The sequence below is a fragment of the Zophobas morio genome, unplaced genomic scaffold (assembly GCF_036711695.1).
Source record: "Zophobas morio isolate AGI-343-1 ecotype UQ-CSIRO unplaced genomic scaffold, CSIRO_AGI_Zmor_V1 ptg000024l, whole genome shotgun sequence".
Lineage (NCBI taxonomy): Eukaryota > Metazoa > Arthropoda > Insecta > Coleoptera > Tenebrionidae > Zophobas > Zophobas morio.
In genome coordinates this window covers 13,471,860-13,488,254 of record NW_026972129.1, presented here as the reverse complement: position 1 = coordinate 13,488,254, position 16,395 = coordinate 13,471,860, and the positions used below count along the sequence as shown (strand labels likewise).

The 16,395-nt window shown below is 32.5% G+C and overlaps 1 protein-coding gene across 2 annotated transcripts in view; it reads left to right on the top strand.

Annotated features, from left to right (window-relative positions):
• The window catches only part of LOC135135248 (uncharacterized protein), a 252,781-nt gene that overhangs the window by 93,992 nt on the left and 142,394 nt on the right, over positions 1 to 16,395 (top strand). The window lies entirely within an intron of this gene.

Here is a 16,395-nt window from a genome sequence, read left to right as displayed (position 1 = left end):
TTAGTACGAGTACATATTTTAGAGAGAAGGAAATGCATAAACTGATTTGAAAATTCCACAGGGTAGAGTTGTTAGGCGAAAAGAAAGAACAGAAACTTATTAAAGATGTTAGGACCTACAGAGGGTTAGATGTGGGGTAAGATTATTTCCCAGTAGATGCAAAAATGACTCAAATAATACTGAAGCAGGGCACCAAATTAACAAGGAAGGGAGTGCGATTAGAACAGGAAGTAGATAAAAAGAAATACAGCGAGAAACTGAAAGTAATATTACATAAAATACAAGGAAAAGAAACGGCACAAGAGGACTGGGATCGAACACAGTAAGCTATGGGAGAAGCGGAAAATAGTGTAGTTATCAGGACAGCAAGATTAGTAGAGAGCGGATTTCTAGGTTTAATGCTTTTTGTGAAAAATGCAAGCACTTCAAAACTTTTTTATATCTGTAACTATGATACAATTTGGAGTCATTTGACACATTTTTTTTATGCTTATTTGCTTTTTTTCAATTTTATGCATATTAAAACTTATATGCTTATTTAATGCTTTTTTCGACGAATATGAGTTTTAATGCATATTTTGTTCAAATGCCGGCCTTGTCGGGATGACAAATACTTGTTAGTTAGCCGTATCGTATCGTATGCATTTTACCTGGACTTGACCATTGAAGTACACTTACTCAAGACCCTTTCTGTGAATAGGTTCCGGTCGTTTGGGTAATAAAATTTTATTATAGGATTGGAAAAATACTCCATAGATTTTATTACTTTAAATCCTTACTTCTGTTGATAACGATGAATTAAAGCTTTTAACCAGATGTTCTTTTTCGGCATTTTGCGGCAAGACCGTTGAAGATTTTCTAGAAAAAAGGATTATTGTACCCAACTACCTTCCTTAAAATTTTTCTAATGGAAACTTTTAAGTAAATGAACCGTTTATTTCACAACCATCAGTCTATCGCATCTGTCGTAGTACAGTGTTATACGTAGTTCTCCCTTGTTACATATTGGGTTCTTTTTGGTAATATTACTATATTTTAAAAGAATGCCGAAAGTAAAATGGACGCCAGATGAGTGGATAAGGGATTTTCCAGAATTAAAATTAGAAAACAACAAAATATTCTGCAGAGCTTGTGTGAAAACCGTAAGCCCACTAATTTTTTTTTATCTATTTTCCTTTGTTAATCCTGTATATGTACGTTGTTTTAGATTCAAGGTGATAAAAAATATAACGTGACTCTTCATGTAGAAAGGAAGAAAATGTTTGAAGTTTCTAAAATTAAACAGCACACCATACATGTTGCATCTACTTCCACAAAAGATGAGCAGTTTCAGTTTAATTTCGATTTATGTAAAATGATGATCCAGTCCAATATACCTTTAAAAAAATTGGAGAAAGGCCCTCTTCAAGAATTCCTTGAAAAACAACTGCAATCGACATATTCCGGTTGAAAGTACTCTCCGAAAAAATTATATGGGCCCAGTGTTTCAGCAAGTTTACAACGAAATTAAACATCGCATTGGAGATAATTATTTATGGTTCGCTGTCGATGAAACAACCGAGAGTTGTGGAAGATACGTGGCAAGTTTAATTGTTGGAATCTTAAATGAAAATTTCCCTAGTCGAGGGTATGTAGTAAGTTTGAAAATGTTAGATAAAACAAATGGCAATACGATTACCAGATTTGTAAATGACAGTCTTACGTCATTATTTTTGCCAAATGCCGTACCGGCGAATAAAATTTTATTGATGATCTCGGATGCAGCTCGTTATATGTTGAAAGCAGGGAATAATCTAAAAATATTGTACCCCAATTTAATTCACTCTACTTGCATTGCCCACGGTTTAAACAGAGTGGCTGAAGGAATACGTTTGCAGTTTCCTACTGTTAATAAATTAGTGGCAAATGGTAAAAAGATTTTTGTTAAAGCCCCACTAAGAGTGCAACATTTTAAGGAAAAATTTCCAAACATACCATTGCCCTCAGAGCCGATTATAACGAGGTGGGGAACATGGTTACAGGCCACATTTTATTATGACAAATATATCAAAGAATTTGAGGAAGTAGTTACGGAGTTTAGCGAAGATTCTTCTCAATCGATTAAAGATTGCATAAATATTTTGGAAAACAAAGATTTCCGACAAGATCTAGCTTTTCTAAGAAGCAATTATCAATTCGTATGTGAGGTAATAGAAAAGTTAGAAAAACCCAACATGTTGTTGGTAGATGCCATAAACTTAGTGAAAGAATTTAAACAACAAGCAAACGCAGTAAGGGGTTATATTGGTACTAGAGTATCTCAAAAACTTGACGGGTGTTAAATAAAAATGCAGGTTTCGGTGTTCTTTCCGACGTTGCTCGTGTTTTACAAGGCCAGAAGGTGGAAAATTTGGAGTTAGATTCAACATTAATTGCAAAATTCAAATTTGCGCCAACAACGAGTGTGGATGTTGAACGCACATTCTCCAATTTTAAACACATTTTAAATGATCGGTGAAAAAATTTTACAGTGGACAACTTGGAACATATTACAATCATAAATTGTTTTAAAGAAAACTGAAATATGTGTGTAAAATATAGGATTATTGTAATAATATTTTATCCAAAGTTCTAAGAAGTGTTCTTTGATTTGTAATATGATTGTTTTTAATGCTTTTTTGCTTAAAATAAAACTTTTTTAATGAAAGTGTTATGCTTATTTAATGCTTTTTTGCTTAAAATAAAACTTTTTTATTGAAAATGTTGTGCTTATTTAAGCGCTTATTCTTAATTTTTTTGTGCTTATAAATCCGCTCTCTAAAGATTAGTCTTTCGATGAGGAATGCAAAAAAAAAGCTCGAAAAGAGGAGAAAACTATATACAAAAATGTTAAGTAATAATTTGGAAGAAAATAGGGAAGAATATAAGAAACGAAACAAATAATATAAGAAAATACAGAGAAGGAAAAAAGGATGTGTTTGAAGACTAGAATAATAAATTGGAAAAACTGGGGGAAGAGTACAGAACTCATTGCATAAGGAATTTTTACCGGGGAATAAAAGTAAAGAGGAGGATTTCTAATGGAAAACAAGGAACAAAAATGGCGAAATGATGTCGGGTGAACAAGAAATTTTACAAGGGTAGCAGATTATTTTGAAAATCTCTTGATAAAACTCCAGACAAAGAAGTTCGGGTGCGGCCAATATCAAGGGAAGGAAAGGAAAGGAAATTTTAAAACAAATTCTACTCTAACGGAAAGTAAGCTGATAATAAAACGCTGCAGTAAAAGTCCAGGACCGGATGGGTAAAGAAAATATACATGGAGGACCAAATACCTGAGCAATGGAATGAACTAGTGCTGATACAATTATACAAAAAATATCCGAAATAGGAATTATAGAAAAATAGCATTGCTTAACACTGCATATAAGATTTTGGTAATATATAAATAATAAACTAGTGGTTACAATAGAAGCAGTGACAGAGTGGGTGCCATTAGGGGAGATCAATAATAGAAGGAATATTTATGTTGCAAGAAATACAAGCAGAGTTCTGAGTTTGGGAAAGAAATGCACGTGGTATTTATAAACTGTAAAGCAGCGCATAACTATCTTAATAAACAACATTTATGTTTGAGATGCCACAAGAGTTAGGAGTGAGTGGAAAATGGTAAAGCTGGTGGAATTAACATTAAAGAAAACAATGTGCACAATTAAATTAGGTTAAGAAAATTAGTAGTTAAACATGGTGTAAGACAAGCAGATTTACTTATTTCACCAATGTTATTTAATTTGGCATTAGAAAAAGTACAAATAAATCGCTCTGGAAGAGCATATTACAACAGATATCAGTGTATTACTTCTGCTGATATAGCGTTAACAGCGAGAAGTAAGAAAGAGTTGGAAAAGTGATATAATGTGTCGAAAGATCAGCGAGGCAAATAGGGTCACAGATAAACGAAGATAAAATAAAATGCATAAGCTGGACAGATAGGAAGTATGGTGAAGCAGGGGCTCTAGAAATTATATCAGATAATGGAAAAAAGATAAATGGAAAAAAATACAGTTTCGCAAAAGTTGAAAAATGTATTTATTTAGACACAATGTTTGCAAGGAAACTAAACATAAATAAAGAAATCAGAGCAATGCTATCACCAGGAATTAGATGTGCGTCTTCATTGAGAAGGATCGTGATCATTAGGGGAGATGAAGATACTTCGAAAAATTTATGGTGGCAAAAGGGTAGGAGGATGATATGGACTAGGGGAAGGTACAATGGGCCCTAAGGCGAGGCCTAAGTGCCGGCTAGCTACGGTCAGCCCCCACAAATTAAGAATCCAGAATCCAGAAGGGTAGGAGGAGAATGGCAGAGAAAAATAAATGTAGAAATACAGATCGCTACTGTCACTGGAATGTATGAAAACCGTGAAATATCTTGAGAACCAATTGTATAAATCACCTGAAATTAGGGGTACAAGTTGTGCTCTAATTATATTCGTCAAAAAAATTCTCATTAACTATTACTACAAAATTTTATTCAGTGTCTTTTACTGCCAGGAAGCAAATGGAGAGCATTTTGAGCATTTTTGTAGAAAACAGAAGTTTAATTATAGTTTCGGTTATTATTGGTTCATTTATATAACTATTGTTTCGTAACAATTATTAGTTTATTTAATTATCGTTTTAATAATTTATTTTGCCATTTCAGTCAAAAAGAAAGTATGACTGTGCTATATTATCAATGAATTCAGAAGAAAAAACTCTATTCAAAAATGCATTAATTCTATGGTAGTGCCATTTAAAAAAATCAAGTTGGCTTTGCATCTCAAAAACAAATGAATAAAAAAAATATTTTTTTGACGAATAATTAGAGCACAATTTCTTGTATCTCTATACACAATTTCGGTGATTTGTACAATTGGTTCTCAAGATATTTAACCGTTTCCATACATTCTAGCGACCTTGTATAGGTACCAATTATTTCAAGGGCCGGATCTCATGGGAGTGGAGTGTTAAAAGCGCAACGATTAAGATGGATGGATCATGCCATAAGACTATCACAGAGCAGTCGTAGTTGTAAGAAGCCGTCGTTGTCCGACTGTACTTCAAAGGCGAGAGAAGTTCCATCGAAATAACTTTCCGCCAATTTTTAAAACTATTTCTGTTATGTTAAACCAAAGACATGATTCCCACTTCACTTTTTAATTTAATATACTATACTTTCTTCTTATCCTACACTGTACATCGTATTTTTCACATACTGACATCAGTTTATAAGTAAATTATTGAGACTGTTATGGTCGGGCATACAATTAATTTTAAACTATATTTCAAAAGTAATTATAGAAATTTATATTTGAAAAATTTTTATACAGCAGAATTCGTTGTGATAGGATGACCTAACCCACAGTACATATTATTGGGTGATAAATTATCATTTCGGAAGGCGTATATCTCCAGCAAAATTCAGCTTCATACTTGAAGTTACGTGACACAGCTAAAATCATGACAATCTCTATCTAATAAATTTTCGTGAAGGACCACACTTAAAATGGTCTTCTAAGCTGCAGCAGTTATCGATTGCATCAATTATTAAAAACAGTTTTGAGAGATTTGCAACTATTATTAATTAAAAATAAATAGAAAATACTGAATCTAAAGAAAAATATCTCGGTTTCCACTCAGTAAATAACTAATTTTAAATTAATTTATGTGCTGAGACAGAAACAGCTTCACTTTCTCAGAATAATTATTATAACCAATTGTCTCCAGAAGGATCAAGTCATTATTCCACAAAGTTGTGCAATTCTTACGAATTATTAAACCACTAAATCGGCTGAAAATTGTAAGTATGGCTCAAAAGAATATTAATGAGGCGTGTACTTGTTGAAATTTCATCAAGAATTTATAAATAAGCGTTGTAATATACTTTCCATTAAGATTTTTTTTTCGAGCAAAATAATAATTTGTTATAGTCAATTCATTTTCTAGAAAGTAATGTGTTACAGTTTATTTATTGCTCGGAGAGATCATTTCAGTTTTTACAACTTCACAAACGTTGGTCATTCAAAATCATCATTATCGAATACCACGGTGTCTAATACATATCGCTTTCTACGTAAACCACCCTTTCCACTGATGCATTGGATGGACAAGTGGTGTTATATTTTGCGGGTCTTTCTTTTTTCTTAAGCTGTCAAAAACAACCTCAAATTATTTTTCTTCCGAAGATCTTTTTAGAATATAAAAAGTCATCTTCTACATCTTTACTATTTAAAGGTAAATTTGAAATTGATGCTCTTCTTGATTCAACGACATATCTACAGCAAGTTTTCACGTCCTGCATTCAGTTCAGTTTAAGCGTACGTAATTGGAAGTCGAAAGAAAGTGTTTTTACCAACAAGATAAATTCTAAGAATTCCGCGTTAATCCCCTTTAATTAATTTTACTTACAAGTCGCAGGTGGACACTGAACTAGCTAAATTACCTGTAAGAAGATGTAAGCACTGAGTTTAAATAATTTAACGTGGTAGAATTGCGTACGATATATTCTTATAAGGGCTACAAACACAACACTCTGTTTTAGTTAGTTGAAAAAACTTATTTATTACGAACAAACTAAAATGTGTTACTTGCAACTACATACATATATTATTTCTAAGTGGTATACTCTCACACACAAACAACTGAGGCAGAATAACTTTTGCAAGTTCAATACAAAGTTTGCTGTCTGGCTTATACGGTAGTTTACAAATTTCTCCTTCACTAATTCGCATGTTATAGTTTACAGAGCAATTTTTCCAGGTGCAGATAAACGGATAAACCGTTGTTCAAAGCAGAGAAACAAAAATTGCCATTCGATTAAGCACACACCAGCGCCGCATATACAGCGTGGAAACTAAATACTTATGGAATAAATTCAATAATTTAACGGATCAATTTGTTTTTCGTCTCCAAATGTTCACCTAATAATTTTCTGATATGACGTCATCAAATTCCTGCAAGGAATAAAAATGTAATACTCCTTTCAATTCCATAATTTATCGAGAGGGGCATTTCTATTCCATGTAAACATACTTCCTGTTCATTTTGCCTGTGTAGCATCCAAAACTTTGAAAGTATAACGCTGAAATTACACTTTACCAAGTTTAAAACTAGGATTAAGTAATAGTGTTTTAAAAGTTGACCAGCCAGTACAATCATCAATGCTTTTTAGTTTCCGAGTGTAAGCTAAGGAAGTATTGCAAGTGTCCATTCGACGAATAGTTACTTTTATGTTTTTTGGATATGACCTCTACTAGAGTTTGAAATGATAGGTTTGCCGTATCCGTCTAAAAGTATGTTAGAAATGTAAATGTTAAAACTAAAATTTATCCAATTTAATGACGTCAGCATTATGCTCAGTAAATACTATTTAAATTGTATAACACAACATACTCCTATGCTGTGGTCTATGAATGAGCCTTGATTTTTGATCACACTTTAGAAACATGTGCAGATTTAAGGCGTTGAATCTGAGCAACTTTCGACCAATTTCATACTAAAGTTTCAGTACAAGTCCGTTATTAATTTATCACAAACCTAGTAAAAGTGAATAATAAATTTCTATTTTTTGATTAAACCTTAATCAAAGTTAAAAATAAACCAGTTTTTGAAACCAGAGTTAAACAAAAAACATGTCATGTTCCACATTTCAAGTAAGGTTTACTCCACAAAATTTCCATTTTTGGAGGAGATAATGGACAACTTTTTGTTTAGGGTTTTCTGTTTCTCAGATAAAAAATACATACAGGTTTAGATTTTTTCTACATTTTTATTTTCTAAGAGCTCTAAACTATCTAGCAAATAGGAACTAGAGATTATTCAGAATGGTGCTATCTTATTCTTTATAAATTATAAAATATTTGCTAATTTTTCCCTCTATTGCCCTGATTTGTAAATATTTAGTTCCAACACTATAAAAATGCAGTTTTGTATAAAAATACTGTAAACTCTAAAACAAATCATACGGTTAACAAAAAACGATAACAAAAAAAAACAACTCTAACTAGTTTTACTACAAAAACAAAAATTGTTTGTTCTACACAAACAAAAATTCATATTTTTTTTCTACGGAGTAACAAAAGATCACAACATGTTCTGTTTAATTGCATTTGTTTTGCTAAAAGCTGTCAGACGTATATGTCTTTGTGAAAAAGTATTTTTTATGCTTAATGAACAATATTTTAATAAAAGTTTTTTCAAGAAGAAAATTCAATTTTACAATCATGTCCACTTTCAGGTCCAATGAATATGACCCTTTTCGCATAAAAAAGGTCTTTATTAAAACATTCATTGAATTGAGAAATGAAAAAAAGGAAAACCCCGTTGGATCTTCTAACTGGCGAAATTAATTTGGCAAAATTCTATTTTTGTACCTCATTATTACTGCCTGGTAGTCTTTGATCAACAAAAAATGTAGAAGCCGCAGGACGAAGAGTCGGAATCTGTGCTCTAGTTTTGCAAAAACAATTCCAGAAATTAGATAAACTCACCACCGCAAAACCCAGCGTTGAAATCCGGCCGACACATATTTTTTCTACTTCTGGATAAAATATTATGAGGTGACTGCTGCAAACGGTAAATTTACATCCCCATAAATTGCTCCTTGGAAGGCATGATTAAGTTTTGTTAGTGGAAACCGAATTTTCGTTCTAACGTAATAATGACACTGTCTATTATAAAATTTACTGCCAAGTAAAATCGCACTTTAATTTAATTAAAGCAGGAGAGCTGTGGTACGTCGGCTGTTTGCTCGTTTACTTTGTCTGATTTTTAATTTCATTTTTTGTGGTGGTTTCATTAGTGCGGTGCGATTAAGCGCACTGATGTGCCCATATAAAAGGTAATTCGAAAGGGCTGCAGTTTTGCTAAATTAATACTCGCTAAAATGGAAAATCAAATTGTTGGTGGAATATGGGGAATAAATCTTGGTTATTAGACTTCTCCCGGATATGTGAAATATGCCCGGAATAACTTATTCGATTTGAAATTTTTCTCATAGGGTCACGTTAAGGAATCTGTTCTTTTCGCGCCATAAACACTAGAACTTGATGTAAGTTCAGCCATTAATCACTCTAAGACGCGCTTCACATTCAAGATAGTAGATTCTCATGATAAGTTTGAAACTTATCGAATATAATATGTAAAGTTAAAAAAAGTGGTTGGCAGAGAGATACATACACAGCAGTGTATACAACGTAGTACTTACTTTTTTGTACATATACATACGGAACCCATTTCTCCACAGGATTCTGAAAATGTAGAAATACTTGCAAAAATAAAAATGTTTGTTAATTATGTGTATAACTACACAGTTCATTTTCAGTATTTTTAGTTTTCAATTAATTTAACAGTAAACAAAGAAGTAAGTAAGATTTACTCATCTTACGGTTTGGTCATGAAATTTTTATTGCAAAATGCAATTTTTATGTAATTAATTGTGTAGCAAGTAAAGAGCTGTACGTTCTATCCATATGCTTTGGATCGTCGCCTGCGTTGACAGTTGCGCTGATAAAGCCTGCCGAATAGCGAAATTGGACGATATGCAAAATTTGGACACATTTTGCTGAGGGCGCTAGTTATCCTTCGTTGACAGTTGACCAATTTGAATGTACAGAAGAAATTGTTGGTTTATGATGTTCCGTGTAGGTTTAGAATTGTTGGTGAAGTTTTTCATTGATTATTATTGATTGATGAAAATGGTTTCGGTTAATCAGTTACACACCTTCTTACACCTCTCTCTTACACCTTTGTTAAACTGGGGAACTGCATGGCTTTTTAGCCTGTATCTACCCACAGGATCGTAGAAAAAATAACTTTTATTAAAATGAAGAATACAGACTTTTGGCCTCTCCGAAGGAGGTTCAAAGTTTTCTTAAATGAAATTAACGTTCATTATTACGTTATATCAAGAATTTTATTTATTTTTTAATAGTTAAAGAATGCAAACCTTTCAAATTTTCCCCAAGAGTGATACTTTTTATCCACGCAGAAAACCTCTGCTTCTGCGTTGGAAACTCGTGGTAGGTAACATTTGTTTGAACAGGATGGTATACAGCAATGCATTTTTAATCGTATTTTATTAGTTGAAAATTACGAAAATTACATATACAAACTAATGTGTCAAATTCAAATTTGAACTGTCATTCAAGGATAACTAGCGCCCTCAGAAGGAAAATGGTGTCGAAAGTAACTACTGGATTATCTGTCAAAGGTGGCTATTCGGCAGGCTTTATCAGCGCAACTGTCAACGCAGGCGACGCTTTGGATATAGCTTGAATGGACCACTTATTTCAATAATATCAAACGTTGTTTAAAACACCAAAATTAAATTATATAGGGTGTTCCAGTTCAGCTGTTCCACTTTAACTTCTGAGTTACTCGTACAGATGCAGGGTTTCTATAAATTAGATTATAGGCTCGAAGTAGATCATGGAAGCGTGCCGCCTATTACTTTATAGGCCAGTTGCATAAACGCAAATCAAACTTAATCTCTGATTAAGAACAATTATAACTATGATAATAACAATCGTTACTATGGAGTTAATCAGAGATTAAACTTGATTTGCGTTTATGCAACCGGCCCTATATGTATTTTACTAAATGCCTGAGGACGCACGACAATTACCCATGCATCTGTATAACTGTTTGCCTAAATGCTTCATATCTCCTGTTATTAAAAAATGAAATTGACAATAAAAATAAACAAACTTATTATGGTTAAATATCACAGTAAAATAATATTGAAAATGTTCATCATTGTTCACTGTTTTTTTCTTATTTTCAAAACTGTTCTGTAACATCCTTTCGTCAATGCTTTGGACCCATTGTTCAACTGAATGTTGCAACAGAACTCCTACTGCTGAGACAATCTTGTCAAAGATGTTTGCAAATTGTGCTCGAGTCGTTGTCTCAAATCATCAACAACTCCCCACAGATACTGAAGGTCTTCCAGGAGATTTCCCTTTCTTGTCCCTGCCAGTTCAAACAAATTTGTTGATTACAACGGTAATGTGAGCGTCTAACGATGTTTCTTGAATTTGCAAATTGGGATATTTGGCTACATATTCTTACTTACAAACAGTTACAGAATACACATACTCATTTACGAATGTCTCATTGCGATATGAAGGCATAACAATGAAAGTGTCTTATTCAACAGTACCATTTTCACGGTCTTCGCTTCCTAGCACAAAAACAAAATTATCATACGCCAGCACCAAGAGTCTTGAAAATGACTGTTTTCTTGTTTTGAGCTTGGATCAACGACAATTAACTGTAATTCACACTTGAAAAACGTTCGAACAATAAAAACGATGATTTTAAACGACAGGTTACAAATTATTGTATTAACGAGAAGATAAAACTCTCATAATGAGGCATAATTCTATGGCCAACTACGCCCTTAGAACTATTTATAAAAACCCTGCAGAAATCTTAAGTTTAGAACGCTTAATTCACACAAAGAAATCTATAAAATCCAGAGACAATAAGCACTATTTATACCGCCTATTAATAAAAATTTCTCTTTTCAAAAAGGATATAATAGATTTTCAAGTGCATTCAATTAGCTTTTTTTTATTTCCCAAGCGTAAGCGAAGGAAGTACCTATTGTAATCGAGTCTATTGGGTGACTTGCTATTTTTATGTTTTCTCGAGGTTTCATGACCGCTAGAGTACGAACAAAGTGGTCTCCGTTTCCGTCTGCCTGTCGTCTGTGTCAATTTTTATTGGACAGATAATCTCCGAAACTACTAAACTGATTGTTGTCAAATTTTGTATGTATATTAGAATTTCATATAAATGGCAAAATACTAACCAACATTTGGCTGATTATCCCCACCAAGAATTTAATCTCAAAAAGATTCTATATTAACATAACTTAAATGTTAAATAGTAATATACGCCATACGCCTACACTTATGGGGTACGAGTCCGCCTTGAGATTTTCCCCTAGATATTCAAATTTTCGAAAAAAAAATCCAAATTGTATGATTATCTTTTAAACTAGTGTAGGCGGCAGTTTAATGACGTCTCCGTATCAGTATTGAGTTCGTCTCCGTCTTCTGATCCGAAGGTCTCGTACTCGAAGAGTTGACTGAGTGACTTTTATTTATCTTAATCTGTGATTGTTATTTTCTATATTTTTTTATTGATCAATCTCAAGAACGGTACACCCCAGTTTTTTATCATTAGTAGTCCACTGCACGTGCCGGAATTGACATACGTGATTCAAATACGAAAACCTTGTCCTTCATCAATGCAATATTATTTTTATATTTTTGAAGCAATAATAATTGTTAATCTGTTCCCAGTGGCGACTTGTCCTATGAGGCAGGTGAAGCAGTACCTCAGCAATGAATTTGTGCTGTATTATTATTTTAATTATTTTTGAGCGATATATTTCTGGTCAAAAAACCGTTTTTTTTTCTCAGTATTTAACATATAAATGTGAAAATAAAGTGTTATTCTTGTCTTCGTAGGTGGATATTCTATCTTCCCATAATTAAACAATGCGCTTCAACAGAGGCCTCTGTAGTGTATGTAAAACTGATGACGTTTAATATGTAAGCTACCCGTAATGTATCCATAAGCCATATGTGTCGAAAAAGATAAAATTGAGGTTGGCCTCATTTTTATTTCCCGAGCGTAAGCTAAGGAAGTATAGCAATCGAGTCCATCGGCCAAATTGTCACTTTCATATTTTCGCGACGTGTCATGACCTCTAGAGTACGAAAAAAGTGGTCTCCTGTTTCCGTCTTCCTGTCTGTCTGTCTGTATCCATTTTTAGTAATCTGCGAAACTACTGGGCAAATGTTGTCAACTAATATTTGGCTAATCGTCCACACCACCAATAAGATGACGTCATCTCCAAAATTTATAATAAAAAGTTTTTTTTAATTTCATAAAGTAAGATACTCCTGCACTTTTTTGGAAAAAATTCAAAACCGAATAACAATATTTTGCAATAGAACTTTGAACCTGCAAAACCAAATGCTCTGAAGTCTTGTAAATATTTTAAGGTTATCCTGATCGTGATAAATCCTTAAGCAAAATTTATTCGTTTATCACCTCCCAAAAAATTGATGACGTCATCTCAAGATTTTGCCGAATAAACCATACCCAAAAGGTGCAAAATATAATGAGTCTATATTTGTGATTCATGACTTCATTAAAAGTTTTTGAATTTCTTATACAGGGTAACTTATAAATATTAATGAAAGAGTTAATTTATTTTAATGATTAAATCGGGAACGGCTCACTCCGTTTTCCTGAAAATTTGGGAATACAATACTCTTATGATTAGTATTACACTACACTTATCCAAAGTGATATACGTGTCTTTGCATAAAAATTTGATGACGTCATTAAAATTTTGTTAAGGGAAAGCTCATTTGGAACTACGCCCAGCACGATTCTTCACATTTACTTTAACGTTACATACATATCTTTATTTTAACTTATAAGGGTCCTCATAAAAAAATAAAATTTGCATAATCAAAATTTTATAATTTTTCCAAAAAGCTGGATTTGTTTTATTGTATTTTACGGGCGAGGGAAGTTCGGTCGATATACCCTTCGACCAATTTTTAGTGCTTGCAACAGTGACCGGCAATTTTTGTCTACTTAAGCTTAAGTAAGTACAGTGACAAAGACTATTTTTTCTAGAAGCTTCCGCATTAATTTTCCAACAGACTAATTCTATCTTTTATATTTTGCAAAATAAGTACGTTCACAGATATTCTCAGAGCAAGGAATTTGTTTTAAACAACTTTAGGTAACTTACACAACTTTAGACGCAGTGATCATGTTTTAACAAGATTTATGGAAAACGTCACATTGATATTTTACGTTCGAAACGTTGTAAAGGAAATGAAAGCTCAACAAGAAATGTAAAACATATGGTGTCATGAAAAAAGATGCTGGATGTCGAAACATTTATAGGTTGTCAAAACATATTTATAGGACATGATTTAGCTTCATCCACTGTTAGTGGTATTACTTATCTAGTTATCTATATTTACTTTAACGTGTAGTGGTTATTACAAATAACAACTGGGAAAATCAAATTTTTGACATATACTCAACATATCCGAGTCTTGCAGATCCAGATTCATACTGAAAATTTCAGGACTAAAAGAATACATTACTCGTAGCGTTTTCACGGATCTAAAACCGGATCGTAACCACATATAAACTAAATCGAAGGTGAATTCTTATCAAAGTAAAATTTCCTCACAAGAAAATGAGTCTTCCAAAAAGAGATCCGCATTCAGATACACAATTATCCAAACGTACTAAGAATTAAAAAAAAAAAAAACAAAAGTCCGGATATACCTACATCCTGATCCAAATTGCGAATTTTAGTAATAATCCGGACCTGGTCCGGATTAAATCCGGATTTGAAAAAAATCATCAATCCCATGTGTCACTGTAATATTCAATCCATAATACTCAATTCTTTGAGAAAACAGAATTTTGACACATTATGCTGGCAGTGGACGCAAAAAAATCTACAAAACGGGTACTTTTATGGGAAATAAAAACGATCTTTGAATTTTCGTAAATAACATTAATTTTCTTACTACAATAATTGGAATAATTAGATCTTTTTAAAGATTTCAAACAGCATATGTTTTCAGTTTTCAGTCATATATTTAGTATTTCATTTAAATGCCTCACGTTAAAAAAATGGAAAATTAGGACGTATTTTTAATTCTCGTGTAAATTTTACATTAATTATTTGTTGCCGTGTAAAATAAAGAAAAATCAAACATTTTCCCATAAGAGAAACTAGATGTGATCCCCATATGCCAAGAATGTTGAAAAAGTAGAATGGAAGCGGAAAGATTACACGAGGAGAATTCTCCAGCAAAACAAATTCCAAGCTGCATGTATTTCGTACGCTGAGCGAAATATTTATGAGAATATTGGATCTTAAAAAAAATAAACGAATTGCTTACAAAACAGAAATAAGAAACAAACTTTAACGCTTTGCGAAGGATTAACGTGAAAAATACACACCACAATTAACAAGATTAATCTATCTGAGGTTGCAAAAATTAAAATAAAATCTTTAAAGTTGGTAGAATTTTGGTAATTAAAATACATGTTGCAAAATTCTTAAAGCACAGATAACAAAATTGCAACCCTTAAAATATGTATATTCGCGGCCATCGAAAATTGGACCACTAGGTTTTGACACAGACTTCGAAATTTCAATACTTTTAGATTTAAGCAATGTTTTGTTTGACAAATCAAATAATTTTGATAAAGTCACTGTATTTTTTTCAAATCAAGGCCGTACGTTCAAATTGCTATTATGATATTTTTAAAAAGATACATAACCGAAACTTTGTGCATTAAACTCAGTTGACATGTACCTAGTAAAACTTTTCATGACTTAAGTCAAACCAGTAATGATCCTTCCCATTCGGCTCATAAAAATGGGCGCATACCGTGATCGGTCGTATATCAACAGGGTCGTATTTAAATTTGATTGAATGTAATGTACTTAAATGTACATACTAAACAGACTAAAAACGAAAAGAATACGGTATATTTAAACATGCATCTATTTACATATACACTCATGAAGATATACTTATATAATATAAAAAGTAGTAAGTTAAAGCGAGTTTAACAGTAAAATAAAGTTGTCGTTACTCCGGGCCTGTTTTAACTTTGGGTCTACTACAATAGCTTGTTTAATTTATAAGGGTGGTTTGGCTAAGTCATAAACGTTTTACTAGTTACATGTCAACTGAGCTTACAGTATATATCAAAGTGGTCCAGTTTTCTGTGTGTGAGTGTATTACCATTTCATTTGAAATAAACATTGGATGTCATTTGAGCAAAAACCAGCACAAATACATATAAACCACCACGGTTGTTATATATATTTATGTCGGTTATCCATTCTTAGTTTTAAACTTGACCTTTTCAAACATTAAACATACTGGAATGGAACGAATAAAAACACCTCATATCACCACTGAAAAAGAAATGTATTTAAAGCACTTAAAAAACATACTACGTATTCAAGTAGTATTATTCGTATTATCTCAGGTGACCTAAAAAAATTATACAATTCTGCTTGTGAAACGCCAAATTACTAATAATGTTACATCGAAGGAAAGTAAAGATTTAAACAGAGGTCGATAAGTACACTGACACTATCATTACGTAAATTAAAAAAAGAAACAACTTTTATGGCAGTGAAATATCAGGAAATTAGAAAATATTTTTTAGAATTTGTTACAGTCCTCTCATTTCTCCACTCAAAGCTTTACAAAAATCACAACTTCGGCTTTGATCTCAGTTAACTAAGTTTTTATTAAATGGGCTGAAGCAATGCAATAATAAAAAGGGAGAA